General features: G+C 43.5%; 1 pseudogene; it reads right to left on the bottom strand.

The window, feature by feature from the left end:
• Nucleotides 1–783: 783 nt before the first annotated feature.
• On the bottom strand, nt 784–2880 carry LOC140516248 (mortality factor 4-like protein 1; annotated as a pseudogene).
• Between the last annotated feature and the right edge of the window lie 10559 nt (nt 2881–13439).

Genomic DNA, 13439 nt, shown 5'->3' with positions numbered 1-13439 from the left:
GGACCAACATGGAAAAGTAGCCTCATCACTTTGATAGAATGTGGCATGCTGGTCCCTCCAACCCCATTTCCCTTTGTGGGAGACCCAGGTCTCACTGGGACACAGTGGATCAGGGCAAAAGCGAAGTTTGCTTTTAATTGATTACAAAATTGGTGAGCTCTTCAGTCTATTGGAATTTCCAGAACCAAAAAATAAGACACACACCTTTTGAGGGCAGTAAGAGCTCTATATTTTCAACACTTACAAAACAACTCTGAAGGAGCAACATTTCTAGACAACTGTCAAAACAGGAGTATGTTTGTCTTATCATCTAAATGTGCATTGGAATCAACATACAAAACAGCCAAACCCTAGTTCAGTAACTGGCCACAGGGTGACACCTTATGGGGAAGATGAGCCATCACATTTTAAGAAGGGGTAGATAAGGAGTTGCCACGGACCAGAAAACTAAGCATAGCCACCCCCCCAAGCACCCACAATCAGCAAAGACCTCTGACTACTGAACATTGACATAGGTGTTGAGGTTGGCCCCAGAAGACTACAAAGAGCCTGGCTAAAAATGTGAATTTCACCTGGGCAGGGCACTGTTGCTACAAACACTACGAGATAACTCTGCAAGGAGGAAATGAGTTTCCTCAGTGGAAGCAAACAGCAAACTTCGAGAAAAAACATGGACCCTGAACTACCACAAGCACTTTGTTAATAGGAGTCAGACTAATAACTAGCTGGATCTGCTCGGAGAAAAGCAAATCTGACAAGTGGGGAGCAAAGATTTCCATGGCCTCAACCTGCTTTCTGCTGGTACTCAGCAGAGGCTGCCTGCTAATTGGTGGTGGCCTTTAACAACAGAGAATTGCTGGCAAAATATTTTAGAAAATCTTGCAAATGGTTCAGTAGCACATGCAGAGTGCCAGCCCCCAGGGGAGCACAGGCCAGCATGGGCCCCAGCTGCAGGAAGAAGCATAGTGATTGGGCACCCCCATAGATGGGGGACACATGGGCTCAGGGATGACGGGCCAGGATTTCCCAGTGCTGCAGCTTCTCGAACTGGTAGAGATGCTGGGTGCCCAGCACCCTGTCAAAGAATTCTTGGAGTATGACTATGAGTTCACCAATGGCATATGTCTTGAATGCAGTTGTGCAGTTTTGCTGGGAGGTGGCATATTCTGCCAGGATGGCATTCATCAGCTTCTTGGCAGGTAGGGTGAAAAGCTTCTTCTTCTTGGAAGCTTATCAGCTTCCAGTCTTATAGAAGCAGGGGCTTCAGGGCCTTGGGCAAGCAGATCTAGACTTCTAGCTTGCCCAGGCACCTGTGTTCAGGCTCCCGTGTAGCACCTTTCCATTTGAGGGCCCACCTTTTTGCTTGCCTTTGCAGGGCAGCTGCACCTCTGGGGCCCCAGAAGGGCAGCCTTCACCTTGGTCACCCTGGGCCCCAGAGGAGGCACCAGGGCACTCCCACTACAGCAGCCCTTTGGCAGCCATCGGAAGGGCAGCATTGCTGTCCTGCCTGTGCATGGTGGGGTAGCAGAGAACCTGGCCCTCTGGGATTCAGGAGCTACTGGGCAGTGATACCCAGGGGGAACATACTGCTGGTGACTTCCTCTGCTCCTAGGCTCATGGACCTTATACAGGTGCTCTTATTGGGACCCTCAGGGGCATGACAATGGCTAGATGACTGCTGCTACTTCCAAGGAGGTTGGACCAAGACCTTGTGCCACTTGGGGAGGGGTCCTGGCCTGGAGGGGTTGGGGCAAAGGGACTGGTCACAGACATTCTCAGGGGTGCACTGATGCCACAACTCCCAGTTGGGTAATAGACCAGATATTTCACTTGTTTGTCCTCTATATCCCCCAGTATACACTCACCCTTGTGCATCCTACCCTCATGGAAAGTCACCACAGGCTCCCCATCTAGGACAGTGGGCCTGTTCTTGACTTTCTTATCCTTGGGAGGGGCCATTGATCTGTAGGATGGAACATGGGGCACCTCCTCAGACTGTTTCTGCTTCACCACTGGGCTGGCCAATGGGTATGGCCTCCCTCAATCTCTGGCTAGAGAAAGCAAGAAACTGCAGGTTGGCTGACTGACTGAACCCTGTCTGGACAGCTGGACGGCTGAACCCTGTCTGGATAGCTGGCCGGCTCTTTGGCTGGTCTTCTCTGGTCTCTGCCTGGCCTTAGTGAAAGGCCACAGCCTCCCTTGCCAGCTCAGCAAAGTGGTTGGGCTGGGAAAGGGCGGGTCAGGCTGGGGGGAGGGGGTGGGAAAGGCAGATTAATGCTCTGACCCTCCCTTGAAAGGGGAAAAGTTTGGATCTGGTTTCAAATGTCAACCTCACCACTTTCCGACCATGTAGTTTTGGATAAGTCTTTTTCCCACCCCGAGCTTCAGGCAGCAGATGAGTTCAACAATGCTCTGAACACCATCGGGTGGGGCTTTCAAACGTGAATTTGGGTTTAAGTACTTTTTGGGACTGGGGCAGCTGGAGCTGCCCTGAATCCACCTGCTTGCCCTCCCACCAGAGGGGAGCTATATCTTCGGCAAGTTCAGCGTTTTAACGCTTTTCCATAGAGCCTAGGTATCTTCTGAATCTCTGAGAATAGATCTGTTTTCAGTTCATGGGAAAATCAATGAAACAAAGACATTCTTCCCTGAAAGAAGCTCTGGGGGACAATAATAAAAACTTGGTGAGATGAAAAAGCTATCTTGTGACTACGCTCTAGGAATCTGCCCAAGTCATTTTCTTTTGGGATGCAGGGTGCATATTATATTAACATTTGCCTGAGATTGGATTTCAGCATTTGGGGGCTCATTAGTGTAATTTTTTTTTACACTATGCAAGAGTTTACAATTTATTCTTATTTCATATCCCATTAAAAATGAAAATTATCCAGTGGAGCATTCCTGTATCTTCCACACAACAGAAATTCATAATAGCTATGAAAAGAAAATTCACTTTATCTTAAAAATGATGGTAGTCAGGTGGAATTATGTATTTAAAGGGCTTTGCAAGCCTTAAAGTTCTATATAAAAATATTTCAGTACTGTCCTACTCTTTGTGACCCCATTTGTGTTTTATTTTTCTTGGTAAAGATACTGGAATGGTTTGTTATTTCCTTTCCCAACTCATTTTAGAGATGGGGAAATTGAGGAAAACAGGGTTTAGTGACTTCCCTAGGGTCACACAGCTAGGAAGGTTCTGAGGCTGGACTTGAACCCAGGTCTTCCTAACTCCAAGACCCAGCTCTAACCACTAGCCACCCCTTTGTGTAAACATATATTTGTGTGTGTGTGTGTGTGTGTGTATGTATGTGTGTGTGTGTGTGTGTATATATATATATATATATCCCATTATTAAAATATCAGCTGTCATTATTTTCTTCTCCCTTCTTTCACTTTTCTGTGTCTTGTCTCCATTAATTAAATTCTGCTTTGCTGTCTTTGTCCCTCCCCTATCTTTTTCACTCTTCTCTATGTGCTGCTCTCCTTTCTCCTCTCCCTGTACCCCATTCTCTCTCTCTCTCTCTCTCTCTCTCTGTGTGTCCCTGCTCTCTTTCCTCTCCTCTCCATTAGACCCCCTCTCTGTGTCTGTTGCCTCCCTTAGGCCCTCCCTTCTCCCCTCTCTGTGCTCCCTAACCTTTCTCTGTCTTTCCTCTCCTCTTCTCTCCTTGTGTCTCATTCCTTTTCTGTATTTCTCTCCTCTCCATGTGCCCATTTCCATTTCCCTGTGTCTCTGCTCTCTCTCCATGTCTCTTTCCTCTCTTCTCCATGAGCCCCCTTCACTCTGCCTCTACTCTCTCTATATCTCTTACATTTCTCCTTCATGTGCCTCCTTCACTGTTTCTCCCCTCCCCTCTCCATGTATTTACTTCTCTCTCTCTCTGTACCCCTTATCCTTTCTCTGTGTCTCTCCCCTGTCTCTGTCTTTCCTTTCTGCTATGTGCTCCCTTAGCTCTCACTGTCTCTCTGCTCTCTCCAAGTCTCTCCTCTCTCTACGCCCCTTCCCTCTCTCCCTGTGATGAGGTTTTGGGGGGGTGGGGACAGGGACTCCTCAAAGTCCAGGGTATTATCTGGAATGAATTTATGGACTCAAGCATTCTTCAAGTCATGGTAGCAAAGGTTTATTGTAATGGCAATATGGTGGGCAGAGCTCCTTAGGGAACTTGCATTCCTTAAGGAACTTGCAACTTAACAGAAGTGATGCTAAAGCTTATATTGGTAAAGCAGTGGATTATGTACCAGATAGGTTAATTAGATGATAACCTACAGCCTTGATCACTGGCTTCATTCACTACTGGAAACCAGGCGAAGGGGTTTCTCAGGGGTGTGTTTTTGGTCTGTTACGTCTGTGGCAAGATAGTTTTGAGAGTTGACGTGTATAGCTTGACCTCTGGATTGAATATGATAACTTTGGAAATCAATACATGATAATTTTGTGGTTACCAGATAATTTCGTTTTTTGCAAGAGAATTTCTTCAGAGGTCATCTTGTTCTTGTGTTGGAGAAAGATAGTTTATATTACTAGGGACCCTCTTATGACTAATTGCGGGGAAAGGTAGTTTGTCTTACTGGGGCCCATTCATGAGTTATTGCTAGGCATAGTGTCCATGGGCTGGGGAGAAAACTGTCAGGGATAGAGGCTAGAGAGAAATGTGATCTTGGAATTGGGGTCCAAGCACAAGCACCTCATCACCTATCTCTCCCCTCTCCTCTACATGTGCTCCCTAACCGCTCCTCTCTATACCCCTTCCCTCTGTATTTCTCCCCTCTCCTCTCTCTGTCCCATTCCCTCTCTCCTCTCTCCCTAACCCCTTCCATTTCTCCCTCTCTCCCCTGTATCTGTGGCCCTTACGTCATTTTATTTATCCCTTCTCTTCTCTCTTTAAAATTCTTGCATTTCATTGATTTGTCTTTCCTTTTTCCTTTCTGTCACATTGATGTGCCTTGTTTGGACCTTGCAAACATCTACAGATCTCCCCAACCTCAGGAAGCTTCCCTTGGAACAAAGAGAACCCTTTTATGTAAAAGTAAATCCCATTGGCCTCTATCTGAATGTTGATTCTTTCACATCTGTCACCCCTCCCCCATTTCTCAATTTTTAAAAAATGAATAGAAATCTATTTATTTCCTCTGTCTCCCACCTCTTATCTCATTGGAACAAAAGTGAATTTCTTCTAACAAATATGCAGTCGAGCAAAGCTAGCTTCCCTTGTGATTGTCTACAAAGATGTCCATCTCTTATGCAGCCAAACTCCTTCACTTCTTTATTCTCTTCTAGCTTCTTCAAAGTCCTGAATTTAGATGTCTTCCCTACTGTTTGGTGAAGGAATCACTTCTCCTTTTCCTCCTCTTTCTTCCAGTTTCTTCAAACCTTTCTTTGAGGACAATATGCCTTCCTTGTATGAGATGTCATTGTTTTCTGTGTCTGTACTGGTATCCTACATCTTTTCAACAAATCCCCCTTTCCTTTACTTTTTCAAGCAAATGAATTTACTAAAATGTCATAGCAGATGTTTTTTTGTTCTTGTTCAGTCATGTACAACTCTTTATGACCCCATTTGGGGTTTTCTTGGCAGAGATACTGGAGTGGCTTGCCATTTCCTTCTCCAGCTCATTTTACAAATGAGGAACTGAGATAAACAGGGTTATGTCTCTTGCCCAGAGTCATTCAGCTAATAAGTATCTGAGGACAGATTTGAACTCAGGAAGGTGAATGCTCCTGTCTCCAGGATCAGAAGTCTATACACTGAGGTACCACCTACCTGCCCTTGTCCTATCTATAGCTTTTTTATATTTTATATAAATATTTATATAAATATTTTATATTTTTTACATGATAGGCAAACATTTGCCATTTCCCACATTAGACTGAGAGCTCCTTGAGGACAGGAACTGTTTTACTTCTTTCTTTGTTTTCTGAGCCCTTAGTACAGTGTCTGGCACATAATAGGTGCTTAATAAATGTTTAGGGCACCTAGATGGTGCTGCAGTGGATAGAGCACCTGGACAGGGCCTGGAGAGAGGAAGACCTGAGTTACTATTAATAATAAAAAAAGGAATATCCATGTAATATCCAAGGCAATATTCACAGCACTAGTGGTGACTATGAATATGCCAGTGTAGTTCTCAATCACAAAGTATAACAGACTCTTCATACAGAAGGCAGAAGAAAAGCATTTATTTAGATGCCAGAAAGCCAAATCCCAGAACCAGAAAGCCAAATCCATCATAGCAACCAAGATGCAAATACTGGTTATCACCACAGGGGGCAAAGCCACTCCCAAGCCCCCCTCCCGCTGGGACCTTCACACAAACAAACAAACAAACACCTATGAGCCTAAGCTGAGCTTGCCTGGCTGCCTGTATCTGACTAGCCTGACTAACTTCCTCTCATCTCTGCTCCACCCTTCCTGTTTCACCATTCAGCAAGCTCCTCCTACCACATGTGACTTAGGTTTCCATGGGATCCAAGCGGGTCACATGGACCTATAAATGAGTGGGAAAGATTTTCCCATTTACGTTACCATTACACCATGTCATTTTTTTCTTTTAGGAGAGATATTCAAAGTGGTGTAGCATCATTCCCTCCAACATGATTATGCCCCAAGACAATTTCAGATAACGTTTATAGGAATCTGGATCAAGGAAAAGATATGGTAAAACTTTGATCCCAATTCCTATAAACAGTCTATCTACAGTCAAATAATAAAACACAGTCTAGCTTCCTATTCAAGTATGATTGAGTAAACAAGTCATCCTCCCATTTCTCCTGTACCACTTCTCTAGCCCTTGGAGTTCAACAGAGGGCAGGTCTCCCTTTCATTGATATCTTCATCCCTTCTCAATAGAAAAGGCTGCATGTCAGTTGAGTTTGGAGCCAATGACTGAATAAGACCAGAGTTCCATTTGGCTATCATCCCATATCCATTCAACTAATAGAAACCTTTTCCCACTCTTGTCTTGACCTATAACTCATATTTCCAAGAGGTTTTCCCTTGGAAAGGGCTTTAGAATAAAATGTTATTCCTTAATATTTTCAGCTTTACCATAAATTAAATTTTAAATATGCTTTCAGATTCTTATTAGTGCAAATTCTCCTTTCAGCCACTGAATGTTATAATCCATCCAGGGCTTCTTATCCTATATAATTTTTGTCTTCTCCTCCCATAAATATTTCTGTGATAAGTGGTGTGGCAAGGAATACAGGTGTATGTAGAACACTGGTCCTGGAGGCAGGGGACCTGGGTTCTAATCCCACCCCTGCCATCTCCTACCTGTGGGACATTGGGCAACTCATTTTATACCCCTGGGCTTCAGTTTCCTCATCTGTAAAATGAATGTTTTGGTATAGATGGCCTCTGAGGTTCCTTCCAGCTCTGCATCATATGAGAGTTTGGGGTGGGAGCAGGGGCAAAGATGGCTTGTCACAGTATGTGCTCCAGTGTATGCCTTCCAGTGTATTACTCTGGGAGCAATTCGACCTCTTCCATGAACTTACTGTGTGGCCTTGGGAAAAGCCATATCCTGTCTCTGGCCTCACTCAGCTTCCTCAGAGGTAAGAATAATATGAGTGAAAGGACAGGAGACAGCTAGTCAGAAGGCCTCCAAGGTGGAATCCTAGCATCATCACTCACCAGCTATGTCATCATGAGTTAGTTGCTTCAGTCTTTTGGGGCAGATCTCAGCTTCTTCATCCTTAAAACGAGCAGAATGGACTTGATCCCCAAGCACCCTTTCAGCTCAGATTTTCCATAGTTCCAAATCCTCATTCTCATGGCTCCATGGTTCTCCATGGTCCTCCATGGACTCTCACCTGGTGATTGTCCAACCACAGGGCTGCTAATAAAAGCACCTGCCTTGTGGGATTTGGGTCAGCCCTTGGTCTGAAGGGCAAATAGTAGAAGCCCAAAGGGACCTTGACCCTGTCAGGGTCTGGACAAAGCTGAGTCAGGGCCCTGACCATCTCCTTCTCCAATAGCTCCACCACATTTCCTGTTCTTCTGCTTGAAACCCTGGTTGGGTTTCCTTGGGATTCCAGGCTGCTGGTCTGGTATCAACTACACACTCCTTAAGACAACATTGAAACCTAGACCCCAGTGGGAAAAAAGGACCTTTGGAGAGTCACTGTATTTCCCTCTCCTATTTGCTCAAATCATCCATCTTCCATCCTTGGGATGAGAAGTGATTTGGCATAGTGGATAGAGCATGGGACTTGAAATTAGGAAGGCCTTGGTTCAAATCCTAACTCAGACAGATATTAAATGAGATAACAAATGTAATGTACTTTGCAAACATTAATGCACTCTAGAAATACTAGCTATTATTATGATAACCCATATGACTCTGGAGATTAGATTGCATAGCTACATAAAGACAGACATGGGACCATCTAGAGAACTGTGGAACAAAAGAAAGGAGGGATCAACAGAGGGGAGAGACAGAAATTGGAAAACAGAGGGACACAAAGAGATCTTAAAAAAGGGAAAAGGATCCACATGTACAAAAGTATTTATAGCAGTTATTTTTTTTTTGTGGTGGCCAAGAATTAGAAATTGAGGGGATGCCCATCCATTGAGGAATGATTGAATAAGTTGTGGTAGAGGAATGTGATGGAATACTACTGTGTTGTAAGAAATGATGAGCAGGAAGATTTCAGAAAAACCTGGACTTACTGATGCAGAGTGAGGTGAGCAGAACCAGGAGAGCTTTGTACACAATAACAGCCACAGTGTGTGACGACTGACTTTGATAGACTTAGCCCTTCTTAGCAATACGCAGAAATTGGTAGGACAAAGAGAGAGGGGAGGGATATTCACAGAGAGAGGCAGGTCATAAGGACAGGAGTCATCCAGAGAGGTTCTATAGGCACATAAGGAGGAGAGAAGTGAGAATCAGAGTGAGAGGAGACATACACACAGAGATGGAAAGGACCCAGAGAAGATAAACTCATTGAGGGGAGAAAAGAGGAGGGGAGGAAGGTGCAAGCATTTAGTAAGTGCCAGGCATTTAAAAAGGTTTATCTAATTTGATCCTCACAATAATCATGACAGGTAGATATTTTTATTATTTTTTAAATGTTTTATATATTATATACAATTATATAACATGTTATTATATTTTTATATTATATTATAAATATATTATATATTATAATATAATTTAATATTATTTTTATTAATCCTGTTTCACAGATAAGGAAACTGAGGCAGGCACAAGTTAAGTGACTTTCCTGGGTACACCCAGCTAGGAAATGTCTGAGGCTGGATTTGATCCCAGGTCTTCCTGACTCCAGGCTTAGCACTCTATCCACTGAGCCATTCAGCTGTCTAAGGGAGAGACAGAGAGGACTGGGGGCATAAAGAGAATAGAGAGACAAATAGAGACAGATATGTTGAAAGGGGAGGAACACCACGAGCATTGGGGACATCTGTGTATTCACCCTTCATTGCCGAAGAAGACCATGTCATCAGAGAAATAATGACATGACTTGCACTTGACTTTGTTTTGAGTGAGGGAGGGCTGTGCAAGGTCACCAGCCTCACTTCTCCTCTAGAACCATCTGAATCCAGTGACCAGATATTCACCAGGATGACTGGAGGTGATCCAGGATGAGGCAATTGGGGTTAAGTGACTTGCCCAAGGTCACACAGCTAGTGAGTGTCAAGTGTCTGAGGTGAGATTTGAAGTCAGGTCCTCCTGACTTCAGCACTGGTGCTCTATCCACTGCACCACCCTACTGGGGACATCTAGATGAGAAAGGGTCATACAGAGAGAGGAGAAATATAGAACAGTGGTGGGACAAAGAGAGCAGATGGTCATGGGAATAGGAGAGGCAGACAGGGGATAAGGTGCATAGAGAGGAAGACAGAATGGACAGGAAGACGAGTGAAAAACAAGACCTATAACCTTGACAATTAAAACTGTTATGACAAGCACATTCTAATGAAATCATAAGGATGCTTTGGAGAAAATGTTGTCGAATGTAAAACAGAGATATCAGTTTGAGGATGTAGAGAAGAAACCACAAAGTGTTAGAATGTCTGATATTTTTCCACTTTTGCTTCATCTGTTCCCTCTTTGAGCCTTGGTAGGGAGGAGGAGCAGAGAGGAGAGAGAAATCTCCTTCTCCCCACCAAGGTTGATTTCCTATCTGAACCCTGGTTTTTGCTCCACTTCTGACTCCCAATTTGAGACCCTCCCAAACTCCCCAAGACTTAGCTATTCAAAGCTACCAGGGGCATGGTTTGTTTATTTGCTCAGTCAGTCTCATTTTTCCTTTATTCAACCAGAAGAAAGGTGTTCATATTTACTCAGGAATCTTGGGATAGAAACATCTTTATAGGTAGGTTCATTAATACCTTGTGGTTACATCCTGGGATTTCTGGGTTTCAGGGTAGTCAAAGATCAATTCCTCTATGTTTTAAGAAACATATTTTAAATTATGAACTTGACAATTACCAACTAACATGAACATTTCCATATCTAAAGAAGGGCAGAAAAATATGAAACTATCCGTCTCCAATAGTACAGCGTGATTTTTAAAGTATACACCTGTCACCCTGAATTCAAGAGAAAACAGCCAATATAGAAAAACTGAGGTCTTTAATAGGAGCACATGAGTTGCCTCTGGGGGTGCCACATAGCAAGTGCTAGGGTACCCCAGCAGGGGGTTGGGGACAGGGTTTATATAGGGTACTAAGGCAGAGGAAATGGCTAAGCCACAGATGGGAGAGGTTAGGCAGAGGGAAAGGAAAGAGGCTGCAGGTGCCAGGGCAATGGTTGGGACATTCTCTGGTTTCATTAGGTAAACTGTTTTGTATAATTACTGAAAGTCCATAGAGACAAAATAGAGGCTGGGAGTGAGAATGTCTGGTCAGCTTTCGGAAATTCATGGGTCTGGGAATGGGGACAATGGGGACTGCTTGAAAGTCATGTAATATGGGCTATTAAGTAGATCAAGAGGTCCTAGGGCCATGTAGTTCAAAATATACATGGATGACCTGCAGCTGTTTCCTTTTTGAAGACCTCAGGCTTGGTCTCTGATTGGAAACATGAGCCAAATTTACAAAAATAGGGGCTATTCCCCAGTGGATAAATGGTCAAAGGATATGAACAGTTTTCAGAGAAAGAAATCAAATCTATCAATAGTCATATGAAAAAATTCTACAGATCACTATTGATTAGAAAAATGCAAATGAAAACAACTGGAATACCACCTCACACCTATCAGATTGACTAAGATGACAGAAGAGAAAAATGACAAAGTCTGGAAGGAATAGGGGAAAATAGTGACACCAATGCACTGTTGGTGGAGTTGTGAACTGGTTGAACCATTCTGGAGATGGAATGATGCCCAAAGGGCTATGAAACTATGTATGTCCTCTGACCTGTGAGAAATGATTATTTCTCTCTTGTATTGAATATTGTTATAATTAGCATTGCTATAATATTTATATATATATTATGGATATGGAAATGATAGGATACAAAAATGATAAACGTTGGAGAAGATGTGGGAACTTTGGAACACTAATGCATTGTTAGTGGAGTTGTGAACTGATCCGACCGTTCTAGAGAGCAATTTGGAACTATGCCCAAAGCGCTATAAAACTGTGTATGCCATTTGATCCATCAATATCACTTCTAGGACTGTATCCCAAAGAGATCACAAAAAAGGGAAAAGGAGTCACATGTACAAAAATATTTATAGCAAGCCTTTTTGTGGTGGCAAAGAATTGGAAATTGTGGGGATGCCCATCAATTGGGGGATGGCTGAACAAATTGTGGTATGTGAATGTAATACTATTGTTGTATAAGAAATTATGAGTAGGTAGATTTCAAAAAAAACCCCCAAACTGGAAAGACTTATATGAACTGATGCTCCCATCAGAGGCTTAAAGACCCTTAGGACTCAAACACTGAGACAAAGCCAGTATGAAACCAATGGAAGATTGCCCTGTTATCTATAGGACCAGCAAAGTCAGGGTATTTTCTAACTTACCTAATACAGAGTGAGGGGTGTGGGGCAGGAGACTAGGAATGAACCAGGGAATTAGAGAACTTAACCTTAATGGTACATTCAGCAAGAGATTGAACGGGTTAATGGTCAGTTCTTGAGTTTATTAGTCTGGGAATACTTGCATCCTGGGGGGCTGGGGCCATACCAGTCAAGCCAGTTTTCACTACTAGTAGATCCTAATTCTGGCAGAGCCATGATGATATAGAATTGGAAGTGCCTTGGAGACTATACGGCACTCATGAACATTCTCTAGGGGGAGAGAGGGAATAAGGATTTATTTCAGCACCTAGTATGTGAAGACCCTTTCAAAAACATTATCTCATTTGATCCTTACGACAATTCTGTGAGGTAGTTGTTGTTTAGCATGTGCCCATTTTATAGACTGCTAACCATGAGGTTCAAATTTTTTTTTCTTTGATTGGCCTCGGTTTAGTCATTTTGGCCATTCTTGCTCTAGCTATGCTCTGGTGGTGTTACCCCACTCACAGCAGCTGGTGAGAGACAAGGTTGTTCCCCTTGGGGCCATGTGGTCATATTAAAAGGATTCAGCCAAGGCCAAGATGTTTGTTCTTTCCCATTTTAAGTGAAGGGATTGGAACTGCCAATCCTGTGAGTTTCAAAATATCAAGAGAGCTTTTATATTCTCAGAGTTCAGGTCTGCAGTCAGCACAGCATCGATGTACTGAGGGCCAAGGAACCGTTTGGGACTAGCATTCAGGACTCAACCCACATCCAGCAGTCAGGCATACCACACACAAGTGTGAACTTGGTGAGATCAATTTATATGAGAACCATGCTGAGTGAACCTACTTTCCACAGCAAAAGTGGCTTAGGAAAGACTGTATTCCCCAGGTGTTGTGAGCAAATGTTTGTAGTTTAGTTCTTTTGCCATTTTCAAAGTAAATACCCCTCTATCAAAGGTAACTGATGTGATTAAATGGAACTGGGTTGCTCCGAACTGGCAGCTAACAATGGGAGGAACATGGCAGATGAGGGCTCAGACTGAAAGCATTAGAAAAGAAGATATCACGACTATGTATCTCCCATGTATAGTTATTAGCATGTCACTGCTCCATTCGAAGGTGAGCTTGAAGGTAGGAATCATATTTTTTTGACATTTTTTTTTCAGCCTCAGTACTTCAAGTGCCCGGCACATTATTATGTGCTCAATAAATTCAGGAAGGTAAGTGATACAGTGCACAGAGGCCTGGGTCTGGAGTATGGAAGACTCATGTTCCGGAGTTCAAATCTGGCCTCAAGACACTTACTAGCTGTGTGATTCTGGGCAAGTCACTTCACTGGTTGCCTCAGTTTCCTCATCTGTAAAATGAGCTGGAGAAGGAAATGGAAAACCCCTCCAGTATCTTTGCCAAGAAAACCTCAGATGGGGTCACAGAGTAGGACACAACTGAATACCAAATAA

The sequence above is a fragment of the Notamacropus eugenii genome, chromosome X (assembly GCF_028372415.1).
Source record: "Notamacropus eugenii isolate mMacEug1 chromosome X, mMacEug1.pri_v2, whole genome shotgun sequence".
Taxonomy (NCBI): domain Eukaryota; kingdom Metazoa; phylum Chordata; class Mammalia; order Diprotodontia; family Macropodidae; genus Notamacropus; species Notamacropus eugenii.
Note: the sequence above shows the minus strand (reverse complement) of the source record. Positions and strands in the feature narration are given on the sequence as shown.